The sequence below is a fragment of the Danio aesculapii genome, chromosome 9 (assembly GCF_903798145.1).
Source record: "Danio aesculapii chromosome 9, fDanAes4.1, whole genome shotgun sequence".
NCBI classification, from domain to species: domain Eukaryota; kingdom Metazoa; phylum Chordata; class Actinopteri; order Cypriniformes; family Danionidae; genus Danio; species Danio aesculapii.
This window is the reverse complement of record NC_079443.1, coordinates 56,036,878-56,061,647: the sequence shown is the minus strand read 5'-3', so window position 1 is coordinate 56,061,647 and position 24,770 is coordinate 56,036,878.

Here is a 24,770-nt window from a genome sequence, read left to right as displayed (position 1 = left end):
GAGCTGAGATGCATATTTTGATTTTCTCAGACACATCAACGTAAGTGCGTAAAGGTCACTCTCACACACTCACAGACTTACATACACACACTTTAATTTGCTGTTATATTCAATATTTCAAGCTTTTTTTGTACAGGCCATTAAAGGGTTAATGGTGCCAACTGATGATCAACAGTAAAAATGACAGATTTTACCTCATCCCAACAGGGAAAACCACCAACAATCAAAACTGCATGATTATATGGTGTCATGGCTTTGTAATCAAAAAAATGTGGTTATAATGGAAGTCAGTGCAGCAAAAACAGTAACCAACAGTAAATTAGGGAGAAAAAAATGAAAATCAATAAAAAACAATGCATCAAAGGCAATGTTGTTTCACATGCCCAAGACTTTGGTAAAAGGTACAAAAAAAATCCAGTCCACGGTTAATTTTTTATACTGAAAACACGTCATTTTTTGTGTGTTTTATTTTTTTCAACAAATCAGTTACATCAATTATGAATTTGGCAATTAAAAAGTTCGGTAACACTTTACAATATGGTTCATTAGTTAATGCATTTACTAACATGAACTAATCATGAACAACACTTGTACAGCATTTATTAATCATAGTTGAACATTTACTAATGCATTATTAACATCCAAGTCCATGCTTGATAATATTAGTTAATGCACCATGAGTTAACATGAACTAACAATGAACAACTGTATTTTCATTAACTAACGTTAACTAACGTGAACAAATACGGTAGTAAATGTATTGTTCATTGTTTGTTCATGTTATTAAATGCATTAATTAACATTAACCTTATTGTAAAGTGTGACCAAAAGTTCAAATCCTGTAATGTTCTAAGCAATTTAGTAGTTTTGATCAGGACTAAGATTGATTTACAGATTAATGCAAAACAAATTTAAAAAAATATATATTTATCTGATGCATTTACAGCAGTTTAATTCAGTGGATGTTTTCATCCCCAACGGAACAAAATGGTAAATTTGCCCAGAGTGTATTGTTAAGCTTTTTAAAAATTTCAAAGTATTTTCTTAAAATGTGTCATAAGATTTGTCACCAAAAATCATTCTGCTGCTAGCTGAAACACACAAAAAAATTATGGCTAAATTAAGACACAAAATCACCCCAGAGTGGATGAAAACATCCCCAACAGCACATAAGGGTTAAGATCAAAATATTGCATTTCTAACACAATGGAAGAAAACTGGAGGGAAAATGGAAGTTTAAGACATAAAATATTGCCATCAAAGTGCAACTGAGAGAGGCTGTGAAAAAACGCTGTAGATCTCTATACTTCAAATTGTTATTTCCAGAGCTTGCTACTATTTTGTATTGGGCAGAAAAACAGCCTGCATACCTCAGTATACTGCCATACAGTTGAAGTCAGAACCCTCCTGAATTTTACCCCCCTGTATATTTTTTAATGCAACACATTTCTAAATATAATAGTTTTAATAACTCATCTCTAATAACTGATTTCTTTTATCTTTGCCATGACAGTACATAATATTTTACTAGATATTTTTTCAAGATACTAGAATTCAGCTTAAAGTGACATTTAAAGGCTTAACTAGGTTAATTAAAATTAAAAAGTTAAACTCCCGTAATGTTCTAAGCAATTTAGTAGTTTTGATCAGGACTGAGGTTGATTTACAAATTAATGCAAAACAAATTGGGGGGAAAAAATATCTGATGCATTTTACAGCAGTTTAATTCCGTGGATGTTTTCATCCCAAACATAACAAATGAGTAGTAAATTTGCCCAGAGTGTATTGTTAAGGTTAAAAAAAAAAGTCAAAGCATTTTCTCAAAATATGTGTCATAATAAGATTTGTCACCAAAAATCATTCTGCTAGCTGAAACACAGAAACAAGTTATGGCCAAATTAAGACACAAAATCACCCCAGAGTGGATGAAAACATCCCCAACAGCACATAAGGGTTAAGATCAAAATATTGCATCCTTAACACAATGGAAGAAAACTGGAGGGAAAATGGAAGTTTATTTAAGACAAAATATTGCCATCAAAGTGCAACTGAGAGAGGCTTTGAAAAAACACTGTAGATCTCTATACTTCAAATTGTTATTTCCAGAGCTTGCTACTATTTTGTATAGGGCAGAAAAACAACCTGCATACCTCAGTATACTGCCATACAGTTGAAGTCAGAACCCTCCTGAATTTTAGCCCCCCTGTATAATTTTTAATGCAACACATTTCTAAACATAATAGTTTTAATAATTAATTTCTAATAACTGATTTCTTTTCTCTTTGTCATGATGACAGTAAATAATATTTGACTAGATATTTTTCAAGATACTAGAATTCAGCTTAAAGTGACATTTAAAGGCTTCACTAGGCTAATTAAAATTAAGAAGTTAAACTCCTGTCATTTTCCAATCAATTTAGTAGTTTTGATCAGGACTGAGATTGATTTACAGCTTAACGCAAAACAAATTGAAAAAAATAAAATTTATCTGATGCATTTACAGCAGTTTAATTCAGTGGATGTTTTCATCTCAAACCTAACAAAAGAGTAGTAAATTTGCCCAGAGTGTATTGTTAAAGTAAAAAAAAAGTCAAAGCATTTTCTCAAAATATGTGTCATAATAAGATTTGTCACCAAAAATCATTCTGCTAGCTGAAACACAGAAACAAGTTATGGCCAAATTAAGACACAAAATCACCCCAGAGTGGATGAAAACATCCCCAACAGCACATAAGGGTTAAGATAAAAATACTGCATTTCTAACACAATGGAAGAAAACTGGAGGGAAAATGGAAGTTTAAGACATAAAATATTGCCATCAAAGTGCAACTGAGAGAGGCTGTGAAAAAACACTGTAGATCTCTATACTTGGAATAGTTATTTCCAGAGCTTGCTACTATTTTGTATAGGGCAGAAAAACAACCTGCATACCTCAGTATACTGCCATACAGTTGAAGTCAGAACCCTCCTGAAATTACCCCCCTGTATATTTTTAATGCAACACATTTCTAAACATAATAGTTTTAATAATTAATTTCTAATAACTGATTTCTTTTATCTTTGTCATGATGACAGTAAATAATATTTGACTAGATATTTTTCAAGATACTAGAATTCAGCTTAAAGTGACAATTAAAGGCTTCACTAAAAATTAAGAAGTTAAACTCCTGTAATTTTCCAATCAATTTAGTAGTTTTGATCAGGACTGAGGTTGATTTACAAATGAATGCAAAACAAATTGAAAAAAAAAATATCTGATGCATTTTACAGCAGTTTAATTCAGTGGAAGTTTTCATCTCAAACCTAACAAAAGAGTAGTAAATTTGTGTGTATTGTTAAGCTGTTTTAAAAAAATCAAAGCATTTTCTCAAAATATCTGTAATAATAAGATTTGTCACCAAAAATCATTCTGCTAGCTGAAACACAGAAACAAGTTTTGACCAAATTAAGACACAAAATCACCCCAGAGTGGATGAAAACATCCCCAACAGCACATAAGGGTTAAGATCAAAATATTGCATCCTTAACACAATAGAAGAAAACTGGAGGGAACATTGAAGTTTATCTGAGCCACTGCAGGTTATTACTTTTAGAATTTAGACATGTAACAGGCAACAAAAATACACTTTAAAAGCACTGAAAAAAATGTAAACAGTCCTTTTTAAAAAGGAAGAAAAAGCAACTGCTAGCCACATCTGCTAAGAACAAAGGTCACTGACAAAAATGTTAGCGCTAGACATTTCAATTGCATGTTAAATGTTTTGCTGTGGTCGATTTACGGCAGTTGCTTCCTTGACATTTTTACAAAGTTTCTCCTTAAATCTTAGGTCAGATTTCAGTGATATACAGGCTCATGAGTTCAGGGGTTTCGAGAGCACTTTCATGGCCTGTTGTGAACTTGAACACATCATTGCTGATAAAAACACTGGTTTCCACTCTATATCCTGTTCACAACGGAGCATGTAAACCAACTCTCTCCTGTGTGGCTGGAAGAAGGAAAAAAAAATGCAGCATTTCAATCCATAAATGTAAATACGGTGCTGCTCATCTCTGATGATAATGTACCACTTTTGTGTAGGTTGGTGTTAGCAGAGAGAGAGACGGGAAATGAAGATCTTTCTGCTAGTGGGTAAAATCTATTGATTGAGAATTCCTACAGCTCTGGAGTGATAAATATTCATTGCGGAATCTGATTGTGAAATGGTGATCAGCATTTGAACGGATCGCTTTTTCCCTGCCTCAACATCAGCGGTTGTAATTGCTTGACCACAGCTGCTACCGCTTCAGCTCACCCACTGCTTTAAATACACACGGGAAGGCCTGGAAAAAAAAAAGCCTCGACGTGCCGAAGCTTCAATCTTTAAAGGAAATAGTTCAACCAAAAATGGAAATTCTGTCATAATTTACTCACCCTGCACCCACCCGTAAGCTGCAGGATCCAAAAGCAGATTTTTTTGAAGAATCCTCACGTGTGTTTTTCATATTGTGACAGCTTGCCAGGCTCCTGAAATGACAAATAAATTAAATACAAATAGTAAAATAATGAAGTCATACAATGGCTTCCATTCTATAGCAGTTAACCAGTTGAATCTTTTGTTCAATTCTGCTATTTAAACTTTAAGCACCCACTATAATACATGCAAGAGAAAACTTATTATATTAAATATGCCATCATAAACCATTTCAAAATCTCAGTGTGGATGTAAATGAGATTTCCAACCCAAGCTCATTGTAAATGTATCCTTGTATACATTTCTGGAGAGCACCAAATACATCCCAGGAGGCAGTGGTGTTGCTAGACCCCATTAGTGCCCCAGTAAATGCTTTGAGTTACTGTTTATTTTATTTGTAAGTGTATTTCATATAATGTAAAGATGTTAAAAAAGTTCTTAAAGTAAAGAATGAAGGGGGCCAATGCCCCAGTAGAGCTTTGTGTTCTAGCAACACCCCTGCAGGAGGTACAATTTTTTTGCAGTTTTTGTTTTCGCGAATTCACCAGAGGCCGCTGTGTACGCTTTGTCATGACTCAAATTTCTCTCGTGAGTGCCATTCGCGCCTTCCCGTCTTGTGTAATTCCACTATCGACTGACTGACTGACTGACAGTGTTTTTAAAAGCAATGCAGAAAAAAAATCCCTCACGGCAGCCATTTTTACCACGTTTTCAGATTTTACCATATTCTCACCTTCTTATTTATTTATTTTTTTGGCTTTTGTTTTTCTGACCTGTTTTCTGGAACCGTTCTTTACCAGACTGGAAACCCGTCGTCGCGGTCAACTCGTCTCTGTGTCTCAAGTCGAGCCACTGGACAAACTTGTAACAGCGGAAAAGCCATCCATACGGAGGCAAGTACACTCTCAGAAATAAAGGTACATGAGCTGTCACTCACTGGGTGGTACCTTTTCAAAAAAACATTCGGGCCAGCCTACTCTTACGTCCTGAGACCCTGGCCTGGATATGTATATCTTATTCTCCACTGTGCACAAGACAATACAAATAAAATCAAAATAAAATAAAGAACCCAAAGGTAAGTAAACACAATACCCTATTCCATTTCTCATTTTCTAGCTGAACTATGCCTTTAAAAGCTCTCATACTCTGTCTTCAGGACATATTATGACAGATACTAATAAGATTGGTTTCTCCTTGCGAAGATTCAAAGAGAAAGATTCCCCTCGATCCATTCCAGGCACATTCAAAGGCAGGGGACTCTGCCCGAACTCCCTCCTCTTCATTATCATTCTCAGGTTATCCGCCGCCAAGTGAAATCTGGAGCGCAAATGAATTAGTGAGAATTAAGGAGCCTCTGTGGTGTGAACCCTCTCCAAATCTCTGCTAAGATGAAAGGTACACAGCTCCCGTCTCATGCACCTAAGCTCCGAGGGATCAAGCACCTTCATGAGTCTTCTACTACTCCTCGTTCTCTGAAATAGCAGTTTTAATGTAGTCCAACGTCTGCTGACCGTGGGCTGGAGCCGCTTGGGAGACGGGCGGCTTTTCATAGCGGGTACCGGAGGACGGCACCTCCACTCGCTGGCCATTAATTACTGACTGAGAGCCGTGCAGTGGCGATCTCCTTTCTCCAGGCTGGCCTTCTGCACGTCTGAGATCCTCATAGGAAATCAAAGAGCACCACGTCCGTCACCCGGGTCTGTTCGCACCGCTGCCCGGCCGTCATGCAAGAAAGCGCAATGGTGGCATTGAGAAGGATATTCACACGAAGCTTCTGTTTTAAATGAGTTTATGAGTTAGACGTGCCTATATATGACAGAAGTGTCAAGTTAAAGATGTGTATTTAAAAGATAGCTTACTGATTAAAGGGGTAGTTCACTCAAAAATGAACATTATATCTTAATTTATTGTTCTTTATGTGAGTTTTAAAGCTTTATGAGGCAAAGTAAGATATTTTAAAGAATATTGGTGGCTGGGATGAATTATTACTGGATAGAAAAATTGCTATGGAAGTCAATGGTGCCAGCTTACCAGCATTCTTTTAAACATCTTTTGTGTTTAAGCGCGTAAAGAAACTCAAATTGGCTTTGAGCAAGTGAAGGCTGAGCAAATGATGGTGGATTTTAATTTTTTGGATGGACTGTGCCTTCTGTGCCACAGAAGCAAATCAAAATTTACATTAAACCCCAAATCAGATGAAGTCGGGACAGTATTGAAATGCTAAAAACAACAAAAAAAAATTGTGATTTCCAAATTTACCTTGACTAGTATGTCATTGTGGACCATGTAAACACAAATTTCAGCAGTTTATGGCTGGTAATCAGGTAAATTGGTTAAGTGAAGTTTCACAAACTAATTTCGAGAGGAGCCTGTGATATGATTGACTGCAGCTGGCCACTCATCTACATTCACTAGTTAGCCAATCAGACTAATCCCAACTCACTATAAGTAGTTTTCCGAAGAAACCCCCCATCCACCCCTTTTCCTCCTTTCTTCCTTTACCACGGGGAGCTCTCGAGAACCACCTGATCTCGTACTCCCCTCATATGCTCTATGGACCAGGCGGGAGCCCTGGGCTCAACTATATCCGAGCTCAGGGTTCTCTCCCGGGACAGCATGCCAAACCTGCTAATAGTTGTCAAACAATTTCTAAGTGTGAACTCTTGAAATAATGATATGTTTTGAAAGAGGTGATGTCAACAGCTGATTATAACTATGATTCAGTACAAAGCAGCATCCAAGAAAGGTCTAGACCTTAGGAGAAGATCACCATTTTGATAACAAATCCGTGAGAAAATCATTGTAATGTTTAAAAACAATGTTCCTCAAAGAAAGACAGGAAGACATTTGGATATTTCACCTTCAACAGTGCAGAACATCATTAAAAGATTCAAGGACTCTGGAGGAATTGAACAACCGTGATCTCCGATCCCTCAGGCGGAACTGCAAGAATCCTCATTCATCTATAAGCCATATCACCACATGGGCTCAGGACTACATAGGCACAGCTGTCAAGTACCACAACACACAGTTACATTCACAAATGCCAGTGAAATCTGTACTGTACCAAAAGGAAGCCCTATGTTAACAGTGTCCAAAAGTGCCGTCAACTTCTCTGGGCTCTGAGGCATCTGGGATGGACCGTTACAAAGTGGAAACATGTACTGTGGTCAGATGAATCAGTATTTCAGGTATTTTTGGGAGAAATGAACGCCCTGTGCTCTGAACCAAAGACGAAAAAGATAATCCAGACTGTTACCAGCAACAGCTCTAAAAGTGTCAGGGTGTGGGGTTGTGTCAGTGCCCTTGGCAAAGGTAGCTTGCACTTCTGTGATGCAGCATTAATTCCAAAAAGATTTTGGAGGACAATATGCTGCCTTCTTTTCCAGGGACGCTCGTGCATATTTTTAACAAGACAACGCAAAACCCCATTCTGCACACATTACACAGTCCTGGCTGCGGAGGAAGAGGATACAGATACTCGACTGGCCTGCCTGCAGTCCTGACCTGTCTCCAATAGAGAATATGTGGTGCATTTTGAAGCGCAAAATGAAACAACGAAGAGCCTTCTTTAAGACATGCTTGCGGGAAGAATGGGACAAAATTACACCTGAAACACTCCCTCACTTGGTGTTTTCAGTCCCAAAATATCTTTTAAGTGTTGTGAAAAGGAAAGACAACATTACAAATTGGTAAATGCTTTACTGATCTAACTTTTTTTTTTTAAAATGTGTTGCAAAATTGGAATATCTGTTTATTAAAAAAAAACAATAAAAATATAAGGAACACGTTAAATAATGTTTGTTGTATTTTCAACAAAAGTCAATTTAGAAATCACTACTTTCTTTTTTTATTTGCGTTTTCCATACTGTCCCAACTTTTTCTGATTTTGGGTTGTATACATAAATGCCATTCTGTGAATATATTTAAATATACACCCTCCTCTCAGGGAGTCTTTAGCATAAAACAGTCTGGAAGAGTGAACACACTCCTGAGCATTTCTGTCAGAATAAACATGACTAAAACCAAATAAATAAATAAAATGACCCCAAACAAACACGCATTGAAGTCTGTCTGTGTTGTGCTCTATGCCCCCGTCCATCTCGCCCTCCTGCCAGCCCGGTTTCACAGCAGACTTTCCTGAAACGCCCGGCTCTTTCTCCATCACACATTGCCCTTGTGCTGGACATCAAATGACCACTCAACCCCCCGAGGAGCGCTCAAGTTCCCACCTCCTCATTTGAGCAGCCGCTCCACACGGGACGCACGACATCTGCCTGTCTGCGAGAGGGAGGCGTTTGTGGACCCCTCGGCCCGTCTGTCAGCGGATCATATTGGCCTGTCACGCCATCCAGCACTTATTATTCAGTACAGGGAGACTAAAAAAAGGAAAAAAAGAAGAGTCGGGGGGAAATGAGAAAGAGAGAGAGAGAGATTTTTTGTTTTCTTTTTGAAACAAACTATATTCGACAATATTTAACATCCCAAAATCACTGCATCACGTACAATTTCAAAATAAGAACAGAACGAAAATTAGTTCATCTTAAATGAGAGCGCAGATAATATTATTATATCACCAGTTTAATTTAAAAGACTCCACACTGACTCTAGTCTTCAAATATGCTTTAAAAAGAAGAATCATATCTTGATTATTTTTGTCCTCCAACCTATTTCTCCATGTGACATAAATTTAGCTCGTCCAACAATATAATTAATAAGCTGCCATTTTACTCCTTGTTTCTGACAATACTTAATCCCTAAAAATAAACATAAGAAGTGAATTATTATTATTATTATCTAAAAAAAATAAGTCATTCAATAGATAGATAGATAGAGAGAGAGAGAGAGAGAGAGAGAGAGAGAGAGAGAGAGAGAGAGAGAGAGAGAGAGAGAGAGAGAGAGAGAGAGAGAGAGAACATTTTTCATGGATTTCAGAATCTTTATTGTTTGTGCCAGATTGCCCAACAGATACATGTAACCGGTTTTATCCACCAATGTTTACGCTGTAATCATTATCACATAATCTAATTACTGCCGCTTTCCACAAACCCCCAGTCCGTCAACGAGAGGCTCTGCGATCGATAGACAGGAATTTGCATAAAAATCTATTTGGCAGCGCGAGCGAATGGCATCCGGGATCAAGATGTGAGCTGTGGGGATGAAGACGAAAACACCTCCACAACACACTGAGGTGAACGGCAGTGTCTTCCCACAAAAGAGCTGGTCTGGAATTAATCATGTGCTATACATAATTTCAGTTAATGCTCATTAGAGCCAGATCATACTGAGTGCGTTCATGTTTATGATTTTAAATGACATTTCATTTGACCGTTAACGTTTTTTTTCTAAAGGCTGCATATCCTCATTACAATACTTTTTTAATGCACAAAAATGGATGGTAGTGGGAGATGAGAGGTAACACAAAGTCATGGTTCAGAACACTACAACACAGCAATGATGCTTATTAAGGGAAACCCTTTGGAAACAGTAATGTTTCACATCTATCTATCTATCTATCTATCTATCTATCTATCTATCTATCTATCTATCTATCTATCTATCTATCTATCTATCTATCTATCTATCTATCTATCTATCTATCTATCTATCTATCTATCTATCTATCTATCTATCTATCTATCTATCTATCTATCTATCTATCTATCTATCTATCTATCTATCTATCTATCTATCTATCTATCTATCTATCTATCTATCTATCTATCTATCTATCTATCTATCTATCTATCTATCTATCTATCTATCTATCTATCTATCTATCTATCTATCTATCTATCTATCTATCTATCTATCTATCTATCTATCTATCTATCTATCTATCTATCTAATCTATCTATCTATCTATCTATCTATCTATCTATCTATCTATCTATCTATCTATCTATCTATCTATCTATCTATCTATCTATCTATCTATCTATCTATCTATCTATCTATCTATGTCTGTCTGTCTGTCTGTATTTTTTAGGTAGGCAGCCAATGGCGTGAGTTTGGGGGTGGGGCTTTAGCAAGCAATTACTGGCAGATGTAAGTGTTTGGGAAACCTGTTTGAAAACAGTAATTTTTGACATAAACCTATCTATCTATCTATCTATCTATCTATCTATCTATCTATCTATCTATCTATCTATCTATCTATCTATCTATCTATCTATCTATCTATCTCTCTATCTATGTCTGTCTGTCTGTCTGTCTGTCTGTCTGTCTGTATTTTTTAGGTAGGCAGCCAATGGCGTGAGTTTGGGGGTGGGGCTTTAGCAAGCAATTACTGGCAGATGTAAGTGTTTGGGAAACCTGTTTGAAAACAGTAATTTTTGACATAAACCTATCTATCTATCTATCTATCTATCTATCTATCTATCTATCTATCTATCTATCTATCTATCTATCTATCTATCTATCTATCTATCTATGTCTGTCTGTCTGTCTGTCTGTCTGTCTGTCTGTCTTTTTTTAGGTAGGCAGCCAATGGCGTGAGTTTGGGGGTGGGGCTTTAGCAAGCAATTACAGGCAGATGTAAGTGTTTGGTAAACCTGTTTGAAAACAGTAATTTTTGACATAAACCTATCTATCTATCTATCTATCTATCTATCTATCTATCTATCTATCCATCCATCCATCCATCCATCCATCCATCCATCCATCCATCCATCCATCCATCCATCCATCTAACTACTAATCATACCTACCTACCTACCCGTCTGTCTGTCTGTCTGTCTGTCTCTATTATGTAATAGCAGTTTTTTTTTTGTTGAGGTAATTAAAACAGTCAGTTTAAATGATTCATAGCATTGCAACACATCAACATCAGCTCAGCCAATAGTTTGAATTTGGGGGCGGGGCTAAGGTCTATCTATCTATCTATCTATCTATCTATCTATCTATCTATCTATCTATCTATCTATCTATCTATCTATCTATCTATCTATCTGTCTGTCTGTCTGTCTGTCTGTCTATCTATCTATCTATCTATCTATCGACCGATCGATCGATCGATCGGTCTGTCTGTATTATTTAAGTAGGCAGCCAATGGTGTGAGTTTGGGGGCGGCCTACTGTTTTAGCAAGAAATTACTGGCAGATGTAAGTGTTTGTCTGTCTGTCTGTCTCTATTACATCTGCATTACATCAGCAGTAAAATCAGTAATTGTAGAGACTTTTGTAAGGTAATTAAGCCAGTTTTAATGATTCATGAAAGCATTATTATACATCAACATCTGCTCAGCCAATGGTGTGAATTTAGGGGCGGGGCTACTGTTTTAGCATGCAACCATTGGCAGATGGAACGTGTTAGGGAAACCTGTTTGAAAACAATAACATCCCAATCTGTCTGCCTGAAAAAATCTGTCTGCCTAAAAATCTTTTTTAGCAGCACACGCAAATGTCGTCTGGGATCAAGATGTGAGCTGTGGGGGAGAAAACGCTGCTGGCCTGACAAACACCTCCACAACACACAGAGGTAAACAGCAGTGTTTTCTCACAAGAGACTCAGCCTGGAATCATGCACTATACATAATTTCTGTTAATGCTCATTAAGCAAGGATCATTTTGAGTATGTTCGTATTCACTTTTCATTTGACCATTTATTCATTAATTTCGCAATCCCTCAGTAAAATATGGATGGAAATGTTTCAATCAAATAAACGGAAAAACAGGCAGATCATTTTTGTTAGGTAAACAACACCTCAGCCAATGGCGTGAGTTTGGGGGTGGATCAGTACACTATTTAGCATTTAGAAAACCTGTGTTTGAGAAGCCTAATAATGCTTTAAATCAATTAATCTATCAATCTATACAGAAATGAAACAATCAAATGTAAAAAATACATTTAATTTAACAATTAATCTTTCTTAAAGCTACAAACATTATAATATATTGTGCCCATATGCTTTAAACTGTCTTGACATGTTCACACAGTCACAGACTTTAAAATGTGTGCAGATTAGTAACTTTATGGTTGAACTTTTCAAATAACTCTACAAATCATGTGTGATTTCACAAGTTTTCTTTGGAAGTAAGATTTTTTTTCTACACATTTCTAAACATAATGGTTTTCATAACTAATTTATAATACAGTGGTGCCTCGCTAAAACGTCGTTCACCTTTCGCGGCCTAGCAGTTTCGCAGATTTTTTAGTGCAATTTGACATGCTTTTTTTAACAGCATTTAGTTCTGCGTCCTGATTGGCTCTAAACCATTGTCAACCAATCTCCTCCATGTCTCCTGTACAGTACAGAATGCGTTCAGCTTGCCAAATTAACATAAATCTTCAATTGCTTCGATCAAGGATGCAAAAAGGGTTGTAACTGTCCACAGCAAGACCATTGTAAAGGGGGTCGCACACCAGATGTGTCGCACCACGCAGCCCAATGCATTTTAGAATTGTAAACATAGGTTAATATCAGGGTATGCACACGGTGATGCAAGTCGACGGCTGTCTGTGGTGCCCAGCTACGACTCAGGACACTGTTTATATTTGTGCCCCGCCGCAGGGCGCCATCTGAATAATTTCGTTTTAAATAACATGCGAATGTGCATGTCCCATGTGTGTTAGTTCCAACTCTCATGTACTCAGCACATCCAATGTGCGACCTCCGTAATGATGGAGTCTGATTTTGCTTTGTGTATCAGTGACTGCAGGAAAAATAACATTACACTGAATGTCAACATTACCCGCACAAAAGCTAAAAAGCTTGATGAACCTTTTGCTGACAGAGATGAATGTTTGACCTGACAACAGGTTTTATTTCATGCTATAATACTAGACTTTAAACACTTTGAGAGTGTTTAAACAAAAGAGAAAATGAGAAAATGTCAACAGAGGCTCATTCTGAAAACGTAGCCCTATAAATATTTCTGGAGATTGGGAGGTTGAGATTTATGTAGCCAGAGCTACGTATGGCTGCATTTCGTCTTTAAAACGAACGCTACGTGGAGGTATGACGCCGTTTTCTTTTTTCGCTAACCAGTTGACCGCTTACCAGCATGTGGACGACTTTTCCATTGTTACCAGTTTGTCCGGTAGCTTGACATGTACATCGGCAGACTTGAGATGCAGAGCGGAGTTGATTGCGATGATGGGGTTTGAGTCCAGTAAAGAACGGTTCCAGAAAGCAGGTGAGACAAGAACAGAAGCCACAAAATAAAATAAGTAAATAACAGAGGGGTTAAACCCTAGGGCAGGGGTCACCAATCTCGTTCCTGGAGGTCCGGTGTCCTGCAGGATTTATCTCCAACTTGCCTCAACACACCTGCCTGGGTGTTTCAAGTATACCTAGTAAGACCTTGGCTGAGTCCGAAACAGCCTACTACTCAGTAGGTACTGCATTTGAATTTAAACATACTACTCAACCGTTAGAAAAGTACGCTCTATACAGTATGAATGTGAGAAGCATGAAAGCAATTCAGACATACTGCATCCGCCATTTTGTCATGGTCACGTGACCTACCTGCGTCAGTTGCGTCGCTTCAGTCCCATTCATGAATTCTCTCACGGGGCATCATGGGATAGCAAAGCGTGCATGGTGTGCGCACTTCAGAATCTCGCCGGAAGTAGTAGTTATCCGGGGACTTCTCGCATACGGATTTTCTAATTCTATGAATTCAGATATACTACTTGGCTCACATACTGATTTTAGCGTACTGTATAGTATGGAAGTATGCAGTTTCGGACGCAGCCCTTGATTAGCTTGTTCAGGTGTGTTTGATTAGGGTTGGAGCTAAACTCTGCAGGACACCAGACCTTCAGGAACAAGTTTGGTGATCCCTGCCCTAGGGTTAAGGGAAGAAGCAGGGTATGGGGGATCGATCGAACAGCGGCCTCTGGTGGATGCAAAACCAGAGCAGGCACGAATGGCACTCGCAAGAGATATTTTAAATCTCAAAAAACGCACACAGCGGAATCGCAAAAAAACGTAGCTCCTGGGTAGATTTTGCTCTCCCCAGAAATGTATATAGGGGTACATAATCCGAATGAGCCTGGGTTGGAAAATGTTAATGCCTGTCTGAGAAAAGTGTATGAAGAGTGTAATGAGGGGTTTTACAGCCTTAAAACATCTATAATAATTGTAAAAAAAAATAAAGCTGACTAATTTGCGGATTATTGTTAGAACGTAACTACTGCGATTAACAAGGGACCATTGTAACTTAATTCTTTTATCTTTGCCATGGTGACAGAACATAATATTTCAGTAGATATTTTTCAAGATACTAGTATTCAGCTTAAAGTGACATTTAAAGGCTTTACTTGCTTAATTAGGCAAGTTAGGGTAATTAGGCAAATCATTGTATAACGATGGTTGTTCTGTAGACAACTGAAAAAAACAACATTGCTTAAGGGTGCTAATAATATTGACCTTAAATAAGACGTTCTCCAGAAGAAAAAACATTATAGGAAATACTGTGAAAAATGCCTTGCTCTGTTAAACATCATTTGGGAAATATTTGAAAAAGAATTTAAAAAAATAAAACACAGGAGGGCTGATAATTTTTACTCTAACTATATAATGGTTATTCAGGGCTAGCTCATCCATTAATATTTATATGATCACATCACCAGAAATCAAGTTAATATTGCTTTGCTGTTCACACACAATGCACATTCTCAGCACAAAGCGTCTGGCGGTATCTCGGGCTCTGCTGGCTGGTCTCTGCGCCCGACTGTGGTAAAGTCAAGTGATCTTGCAGGACTGGCTTTTTGGCTCAGATCCATGTGTATGTTTCACTGGCTGGGACCTCAGCCTCCTGCTCAGGGTGCGGGGTGAAGGAGAAACTATCACACTCTCCTTGTCAGCTGCAAGGGTAATTACTGCTGGCTGAAATTACTCAACATTTGTTTATTAGTTCCCCAGAGCACCCTGTAAATAGATTGTCCGTTACAGTCGGATCGCATTAGAGAGCGCGCGGCCCCTCTGAAGCCCCCCAGCCTCCTGTTGGCTGCGCGTCTGTTTCTCGCTGAGAGAAGCGTGTTTCAGCAGAGCCTCCTCCATTAGAGACGCCGGCCGATGTCTAAAGCCACAATACGGCTGATGTAATTGCTGAATTCTGTCACACGGCCTCAGCTTCATTACCAGCGCCGAGGGGATGAAGCGGAGACACTGAAAATGCTACTAAATTTTTTAATGATAACTTTTAAAGTACACATGAAATCAAAACTAACCATGTTGATTTTGTTACCTCACATTGCTAGTTTTTTGGTGATCAATTCATCTCATTAAGAAAAAAAAAGTTTGCCCTTGTGACCTAAAATTGAAATCAGAAAATGCACTTCCTGTTTATTTTCAGTTACGTTCTCGGATTATGTCCGTCTGAGGTATTGGGCGTGGCTAACATACTTTTTATGTAATTATTTTTTTCTGTGTTTTCCCCTTTATTTGAGAAGACAGAAGAGAGTATCGACAGGAAAGCAGAGAGAGGGGAAGGATCGGCATAGGACCACTAGGTGGAATCAAACTCGGGTCGGTGTGAGCACTGGAGTGCATGTGTCGGTGCACTAACCACTACACCACTGGCGCCGACATGGCTAACATACTTAACCACGCCCCTCCAGCTGCCTGTTTTGACAACAAACAGAAATAGTTGTAATAACTCTCCCCAAACCCTTTTCCTGATCTTTCTGAATGAAATGCCTACTTTACTGCATCCAATCAGCTTGCAGTAGAAAAAAAAAACAAGCCACACCCACTGTTTTGTCATTTAATATTACGTTTCTCTAGGAACTGCGTCACAATACGGAAAAAAAAGCTTCCAGTTCATGCGGTCGGTTTTGTGGTCAGGGTCACATATAGTATAAATAAGGGTACAAATTATTAAATATACACTACCGGTCAAAAGTTTGAGGTCAGTAGGATTTTAAAATGTTTTAAAATAAGCTTCTCCTGCTCACCAAAGCTGTGATCATAATACAGTACATATTGTAAAATTGTGAAATGTTATTGCACTGTAAAATAACTGTCCAAAAGTAGTTTATCATTTAATTTAATAATTTATTTCAGTGATTTTAATGATGATTTTTCAGCTTCATTACTCCGGTCTTCAGAGTCACATCATCATTCAGAAATTACTATAAAATTAATAATTATTTTTATTATTACTTTTATTATTATTAATGGTGCTAGTAATAAAAGCAACGATGACTGAAGTAATCATTTCATTTATACCATACAATAAGAAAGCAGTTATTTAAAATTGTAATAAATATTTAAGAATTTAACAATTTTATTACATTTAAGAAATACCGTGAGGCGACATGGTGGTGCAGTGGGTAGTCTCACAGCAAAAAGGTGGCTGGTTCGAGTCCCAGCTGGGTCAGTTGGCATTTCTGTGTGGAGTTTGCATGTTCTCCCCGTGTTGGCGTGGGTTTCCTTCGGGTGCTTCGGTTTCCCCACAGCCTAAAGACGTGCGCTACAGGTGATTAGATTAAGCTAAATTGGCTGTAGTGTATGCGTGGGTGTGAATGCAAGAGTGTATGGGTGTTTCCCAGTGGCTGGGTTGTGGCTGGAAGGGCATTCGCTGCATAAAAACAGCTGGATAACCTGGCGGTTCATTCCGCTGTGGCGACTTCTGATTATTACATGGGACTAAGCCGTGAAAAAAATGAATGAATGAATGAATGAATAAGGGCCACCTTGATGAACAGAATAATTTTATTTGAAAAAAAAATAAATAACTGACCCAAACTATTGATCGATAGGCCATGTCAGAACTTAATTTGCACAATTTAAATGTGATTTTCTGAGTATTTCAATTTTTTTTTTGAAACTTTCAGCTTTTAGGTGATGTATGAATTGACTATTAACTGTATAGTTTTGTGGTCCAGGGTCACATATAATATAAATAAAGTTACAAATTATTAAATATTGGCGGCATGGTGGCTCAGTGGTTAGCACTGTCACCTCACAGCAAGAAAGTCGCTGGTTTGAGTCCTGGCTGAGCCAGTTGGCATTTCTGTGAGGAGTTTGCATGTTCTCCCCGTGTTGGTGTGGGTTTCCTCCGGGTGCTCCGGAATCCCCCATAGTCCAAACACATGCTCTATAGGTAAATTGGGTAAACTAAATTGGCCGTATGAGTGTGTGTAGGAATGCGAGTGTATGGGTGTTTTCCAATATTGAGTTGTGGCTGCAAGGGCTGTAAAACATATGCTGGAATAGTTGGCAGTTCATTCTGCTGTGGTGACCCCTGATAACCAGGGGACTAAGCCAAGGGAAAATGAATGAATGAATGATTAAATATATGTGGGAAAGAATACCAAACATGATTCTGAATGCAAATTGTGATAATTTTATTTTATTTTTTATTTTATCACTCAAATTGATGGACATTTTGGAATATTTGTTCTAAAAAAAAAAAAAAAAAAAAAAATAATAATAATAATAATCATAATAATAATAATAATAATAATAATAATAATAATAATAATAATAATAATAATAATAATAATAAAATAAAATGTGTATTCATACTAGTTGGCTGATGACCACCATGACCCATTCCCAATCAACACATCCCTGTTCCAACAAAATAAAACACACAAAACTCAAGAAAGCTCCTTCAAGGGACCTTTTTCATTAAAAAAAAGCTTCTGAAATCTGTTCAATGTAGAGCCTCGTGGCAGCTGCACAAAGGCGAGGTTGAAATATGTCAGTCGTTTTCTACATATAAATCCTCCCTGCTTTGTGGCGTTTTATTGTGGTTATTTTCTGCATGCTGCCCCACCATCGAGTGGACATGTTCGTGGCAGAGGCCTTGTATTTGTGTATTCTGTGATGGGAGGACGAGGCGAGCCAAGGTCTGTACCCGTATTCATCGTGTTGGATGGTTCCTGTCAGAGATGACATTCTGAAACACTTGACCCACAAAAATGAATTCTCGGCCAGAGCCCAGTGACAGCGATGGGCAATTCATTCTCCTAAAATGTGAGAAGATAAAAAGCGGGAGAATGCAATAGCGCTGTCAAAGGGGGGAGCGAGCAAAGCCAGGGAGTAAATCTATGTTTGAGAATGTGAAAACCATACATAAAAAGTGTTTTACAGGGAAATGGCTTTAGTTTAGGAGACTGTCTGATATGACGCGCGCTTTGATCAAGAAGGAGAAGCAATATGACCGGCTTATGGAGAAATGCGGCTCTCCAAAACAGGTTTCACTTTAGATGCAGGTTTTAAATCAGCTGGAATATAGGAGGAAAAGAGGATGCATGGAGAGCTACAGTAAATTTGCATGTTGGACAGAAGCGATCATGTCAATTAATGTCTGTAATCAAATTGACATCAATTATATATGTTACTTTTTTATTTTATTATTATTTTTCCCCTGAAGTTGATCTTTTTTCTCCGGGTGCTCTGGTTTCCCCCATAAAACATACACTATAGGTGAATAGAATAATCTAAATTGGCCGTAGTGTATGAGTGTATGAGTGTGTGTGCGTGTGTGTCTGTGTGTGAGAGAGAGAATGAGTCTGTATGGGTGTTACCTAGTACTGGGTTGCAGCTGGAAGGGCATCTGCTGCGTAAAACATATGCTGGAATAGTTGGTGGTTCATTCCGCTGTGGTGACCCCTGATGAATAAAGGGACAAAGCCGAATGAATGCATGCATATACAGTGCTCAGCATATGCTGGAATAGTTGGTGGTTCATTCCGCTGTGGTGACCCCTGATGAATAAAGGGACAAAGCCGAATGAATGCATGCATATACAGTGCATATACAGTGCTCAGCATATGCTGGAATAGTTGGTGGTTTCATTCCGCTGTGGTGACCCCCTGATGAATAAAGGGACAAAGCCGAATGAATGCATGCATATACAGTGCTCAGCATATGCTGGAATAGTTGGTGGTTCATTCCGCTGTGGGTGACCCCTGATGAATAAAGGGACAAAGCCGAATGAATGCATGCATATACAGTGCATATACAGTGCTCAGCATATGCTGGAATAGTTGGTGGTTCATTCCGCTGTGGTGACCCCTGATGAATAAAGGGACAAAGCCGAATGAATGCATGCATATACAGTGCATATACAGTGCTCAGCATATGCTGGAATAGTTGGTGGTTCATTCCGCTGTGGTGACCCCTGATGAATAAAGGGACAAAGCCGAATGAATGCATGCATATACAGTGCATATACAGTGCTCAGCATATGCTGGAATAGTTGGTGGTTCATTCCGCTGTGGTGACCCCTGATGAATAAAGGGACTAAGCCGAATGAATGCATGCATATACAGTGCATATACAGTGCTCAGCATAAATGAGTACAGCATTGAAAATTAATATATTAATAGTATTATTGTATTATTATAGTGTTATTAGAAATAGAAAGTTAATACTTTTGAATTGAAGTGAAATATTGCAAAATATTGCGCAGTAGGTAGTGCTGTCACCTCACAGCAAGAAGGTCGCTGGTTCGAGCCTCAGCTGGGTCAGGTGAATTGGGTAGGCTAAATTGTCCGTAGTGTATGAGTGTGAATGAGTGTGTATGGATGTTTCCCAGAGATGGGTTGCAGTTGGAAAGGCATCCGCTGCGTAAAACATGTGCTGGATAAGTTGGCGGTTCATTCCGCTGTGGCGACCCCAGATTAATAAAGGGACTAAGCCAAAAAGAAAATGAATGAATTGTTTTGATATTTATTTTTTGCATATATTTGTTTATTTTTCATAATTTTATTTAAGTACATCAAGCTAAACTAAACCTATAAGCAATGCTATTTTAGTATTTTCCAGTATTGTTTTAGTTTTATTAAGCTTAATTATGTTGTGTTTTTGTAATTGTATAATTTTTTATATATATTTTTTTTTATGTTTATAAACATTTAAAAAAAAAAAATTACAAATCACTTTAATTTGCAGGCAGCTAGCTCTCTGCAACTCACACATGTTCGGCCACTGAAGCTAAGTAAGGCTGTGCCTAGTCAGTACATGGATGGGAGACCACATGGAAAAAGCTAGGTTGCTGCAGGGGGTGTTCAACCTGTGGTTTGTGTGGGTCCTAGTGCCCCAGTATATTATTATTGGGGAGTCTATACTGCACAGTGAGCGCTGTCTTTTGGATGAGACGTGAAACTGAGGTCCTGACTCTCTCTGGTCTTTAAAAATCCCAGGATGTCCTTCGAAAAAAGAGTAAGGGTTTAACCCCGGCATCCTGGCCAAATTTGCCCTCTGGCCTCCTAATCATCCCCATATCATAATCAGCTTCATCACTCTGTCTCCTCTCCACCAATCAGCTGGTGTGCGGTCTGGTGCAATATGGCTGCCATCATGTCATCCGGGTGGAAGCTGCACACTAGTGGTGGATGAGAAGATTCCCCCCAAAAATGTGTAAAGCGATTTGAGTGTCCAGAAAAGCGCTATAGAAACGTAAGGAGTTTATTAGACTATAAATCTCAGTGAATATGGGAAATTTATTTTGATGCATTTAAACAAAATCAGATTTATTAAACATATATTTGGCTTATGGAGAAATGCGGCACTCCAAAACAGGTTTCACTTTAGATGCAGGTTTCAAATCAGCTGGAATATAAGAGGAAAAGTGGATGCATGGAGAGCTACAGTAAATTTGCATGGTGGACACAAGCGATCATGTCAATTGATGACTGTAATCAAATCGACATCAATTAAATATGTCATCATATATATATATATATACATTAATTAATTTGTTTGATTGATTTATTTATTTGGTCATTTTCATTCATTTTATTTTAGTACATAAGCAATGCTATTTTAGTAAGTGCTATATAAATGTAAGGAATTATTATTATTATTATTATTATTATTATTATTATAATTATTATTATAATTATTATTATTAATTAAATGAAAATTAAAATATTTCCTTGTCAACTAGCATATTTTGAAATTAACATGTTTTCCGTTTGCTTCATTTAATTTCATTTACCATTTAAGTTATTCAAATATTTATAATTTTATGATTTAAACTATATAATACCCCTACTGTAATAGATAAAAGATATGCACCTGAATAGAGTACACTGAAAAAAAGATTCATTGAATGTACTACATGTTTTTAAGGTAAGTGATTGCAATCAATTTATATGGGCTGAATTAAAACAAACCAATAAAATATAGTGATGTTCAACTTCATTTGTTTATTTAAATTCAGCCCATAACAATTGTTTGCAACCTCTTACCTTAAAAAATGAGTAAATCCAATGAATCATTTTCTCACTGTAATGTGTGATTGTAGACCCTAACCATGATTCTCTGGTCATTCTCTATATATTACATGAATTAGCATTGATTTCCCACCCCTCTCAGCGGCAGTGCTGTGAGTATTTCTGGATGGAGAAGCGTCCTGCCGATAGTGATGGGTTGTGTTCACCTCTGAGCATGTTACACTAATAAAAAGCCATCTTTCCATCGCTGTGCCTCCAGCGCTGCTCTAATAACAGCCTGTGTGCAAATAAGGACCCTGGAGCCACCGGACATCCATCACGGCCCTCCTGAGTCACATTACAGGCCCCCTAATGGCCACTCTGTGTGCGCTTATGATATTCATTTTTAGTGTTTTCTGAAGAGCTTAATCAGTAATGTGACATTGTCTCTCTGCAGTGGAGACTCTGCCGCCATATTGCTTTTCTTGTGGAGTTTCTTTATCACGTCTTTCTCTTCTCTTCTCCAACTTTGTTTTACTTTATCTGTCTTATCTTCCTTTCTCCTCTCCATTTCCCTTCTCTTTTCTTCAATTATATCCTTCTCGTCTCTTCTCTTCTCTTCTCCTCTTTTCTTAATTCTACCTTTCTCTTATCTTCTCTTCTCCCCACGTTCTCTTCTTTTCTCTGCTCCATTTCTCTTGTTTTTTCTTCAATTCTACCTTTCTCTTCTTCTCTTCTCTCCATTTTCCTTCTTTTTTTCTATTTTATCTTTCCCTTCTCTTCTTCTCTCTCATCTTCTCTTCTCCCCATTCTCTTCTTCTCTCTTCTATTCTTATCTCCACATTCTTCTTTTCCTCTCTGCACTTCCCCGGTCTTTTCTTATAGTCTACCTTTCTCTTCTCTTCTCTTCCCCTCTCCACTTCCCTTTTCATTAATTCTACCTTTCTCTTCTCTTCTTTCTCCCCAATTCTCTCTTTCTACTCTAAATTCCTCTATATCTTATCCTCTCACTTTCTTCTTTTCTATTTCCCTTCTCTTTTCTTATATTCTTTACTTCTCTTCTCTCTATCTTCTCCTCTCTTCTATATTATCTTCACATTCTTCTTTTCCTCTCTGCACTTCCGGTCTTTTCTTATAGTCTACCTTTCTCTTCTCTATTCTCTCTCTTCCCTCTCCACTTCCCTTTTCATTATATCTTTTCTTTCTCCCCAATTCTCTTCTTTTCTCTCTCCACTTCCCTTCTCTTCTCTTATATTTCTCTCCCCACTTCTCTTCTTTTCTCCATTTCCCTTCTCTTTTCTTCTATTCTATTCTTCTTCTTCTTCTCTCTCATCTTCTCCTCTCCTCTATTCTTATCTTCACATTCTTCTTTTCCTCTCTGCACTTCCCCGGTCTTTTCTTATAGTCTACCTTTCTCTTCTCTTCTCCTCTTCTCTTCTCTTCTCTTCTCTTCTCTTCTCTTCTCTTCTCTTCTCTTCTCTTCCCCTCTCCACTTCCCTTTTCATTAATTCTACCTTTCTCTTCTCTTCTTCCCAATTCTCTTCTTTTCTCCTGTCCACTTCCCTTCTCTTCTCTTATAGTTCTCCTCTCCCCACTTCTCTTCTTTTCTCCATTTCCCTTCTCTTTTCTTCTATTCTATCTTTCCCTTCTCTTCTTCTCTCCATATTCCTTCTTTTTTCGTCTATGCTACAGTATCTTTCTCTTTTCCCCACTTTTCTTCTTTTCTCCTCTGCACTGCCCTTGTTTTTTCTTCTAGTCTACCTTTCTCTTTCCTTCTCTGATCTTCTCTTTTCTTCTATTCTGCCTTTCTCGTTTCTTTTCTGTTCTTCTCTCCATTTTTTTCTTCTATTCTACTTTTCTCTTCTTTCCCTCTTCTTTTCGTCTCTTCTCCCTTATTCTTTTCACTTTCTCTCTTACCTTCTCGACATTTCTCTTTCTTTTCTCCCTGTGCACTTCCCTTGTCTTTCTAGTCTACTTTTCTCTTCTCTTCTTCTTTTCTTCTCTCTTATATTCTCTTCCTCTCCCCAGTTCTTTTCTTTTCTTCATTTCCTTTCTCTTTCTGGGGAGCACTTCTTTTCCTCCTCTCCATTCCCTTTTCTTTCTTCTGTTCTACCTTTCTCTTCTCTTTCTTCTCTTCTTTAATTTGAAGCTCTTTGTTTTCTTATTCTCTGTTCATTTCTGACCTTCCCCAGATTTTTCATCTTCCTTTCTCTTTTTGTCTATTATTAATCTATCATCTTCCTACTTTTTCCATCTCTGACTCATTTCAACAGAATTATTTTTCATTATTTCTTCTAATCTTTCACTCTCTTCACATTTGCTTGTGTCTTTTACCATGTTTTACCCTTATTTCCTAGTTTCTTTATCATTCTTCTGCTTTCTTTCATTTCTACAATGCTCTTTTTCTCCTTTCTTTTCTTGTTTTCTCTGTATGTCTCTGCTTCATTTTATTTTCTTCCACTCACGATTTCTCCTCTTACCTTTGGTCTTCTTCATTTTTAATTTACCTCTCAAATTTAGTTTTTAAATTGATTTTATTCATTCATTCATGCCTCAATTTATCTATCTATTCTTTTATAATTGATTGTCAATTTTCTCTTTTCTTTCAACTCTTTAATATTCTGTTCCTGTTTTTTCTCTGCTAATTTTTCCTTTCTTCTCATTGTTTTTCTCTTCTCATGTTCTCATTTCCATTTTATATCAGATTTCACCCTCCATTCACTTTTCTTTTTCTCATAATTTTACACTCCCTTTCTCCTGTATAATGCTCCTTTTCCCTTTCTTCATTTCTATTCTCTCTTTCTTTCAAATTCCTCCTTATTTTTTTTTTTACCTCTTGATACTCTTGTCTTCACCCTCATTATTTATCATGTTTTCTCAGCTTTCTCTCTTTGTTTTCAGTCTTTAACTTTCTCTTCTTTTATTTCTCCTTGATTATGTTATATTTATTCTTACACATATTCTCTCCTCAGTTCTCCTTTACCTTTGCTCCTCCTCCACTTTCTCTTCTTTTCTCTTTTTGTCTAATTTCTCATTTTGTATCATTAGTTCTCTGCATTTTTGCATTTCATCCAATATACTCTTCATTGTACTTTTCTCCAAATTTATCTCCTATCTTCTCACCATTGCCTTTGTTATCTAAGCCTGATTTGTCTTTTATACATCTTATCTCTCAAGTAATGCTTTAATAAGGTTGTA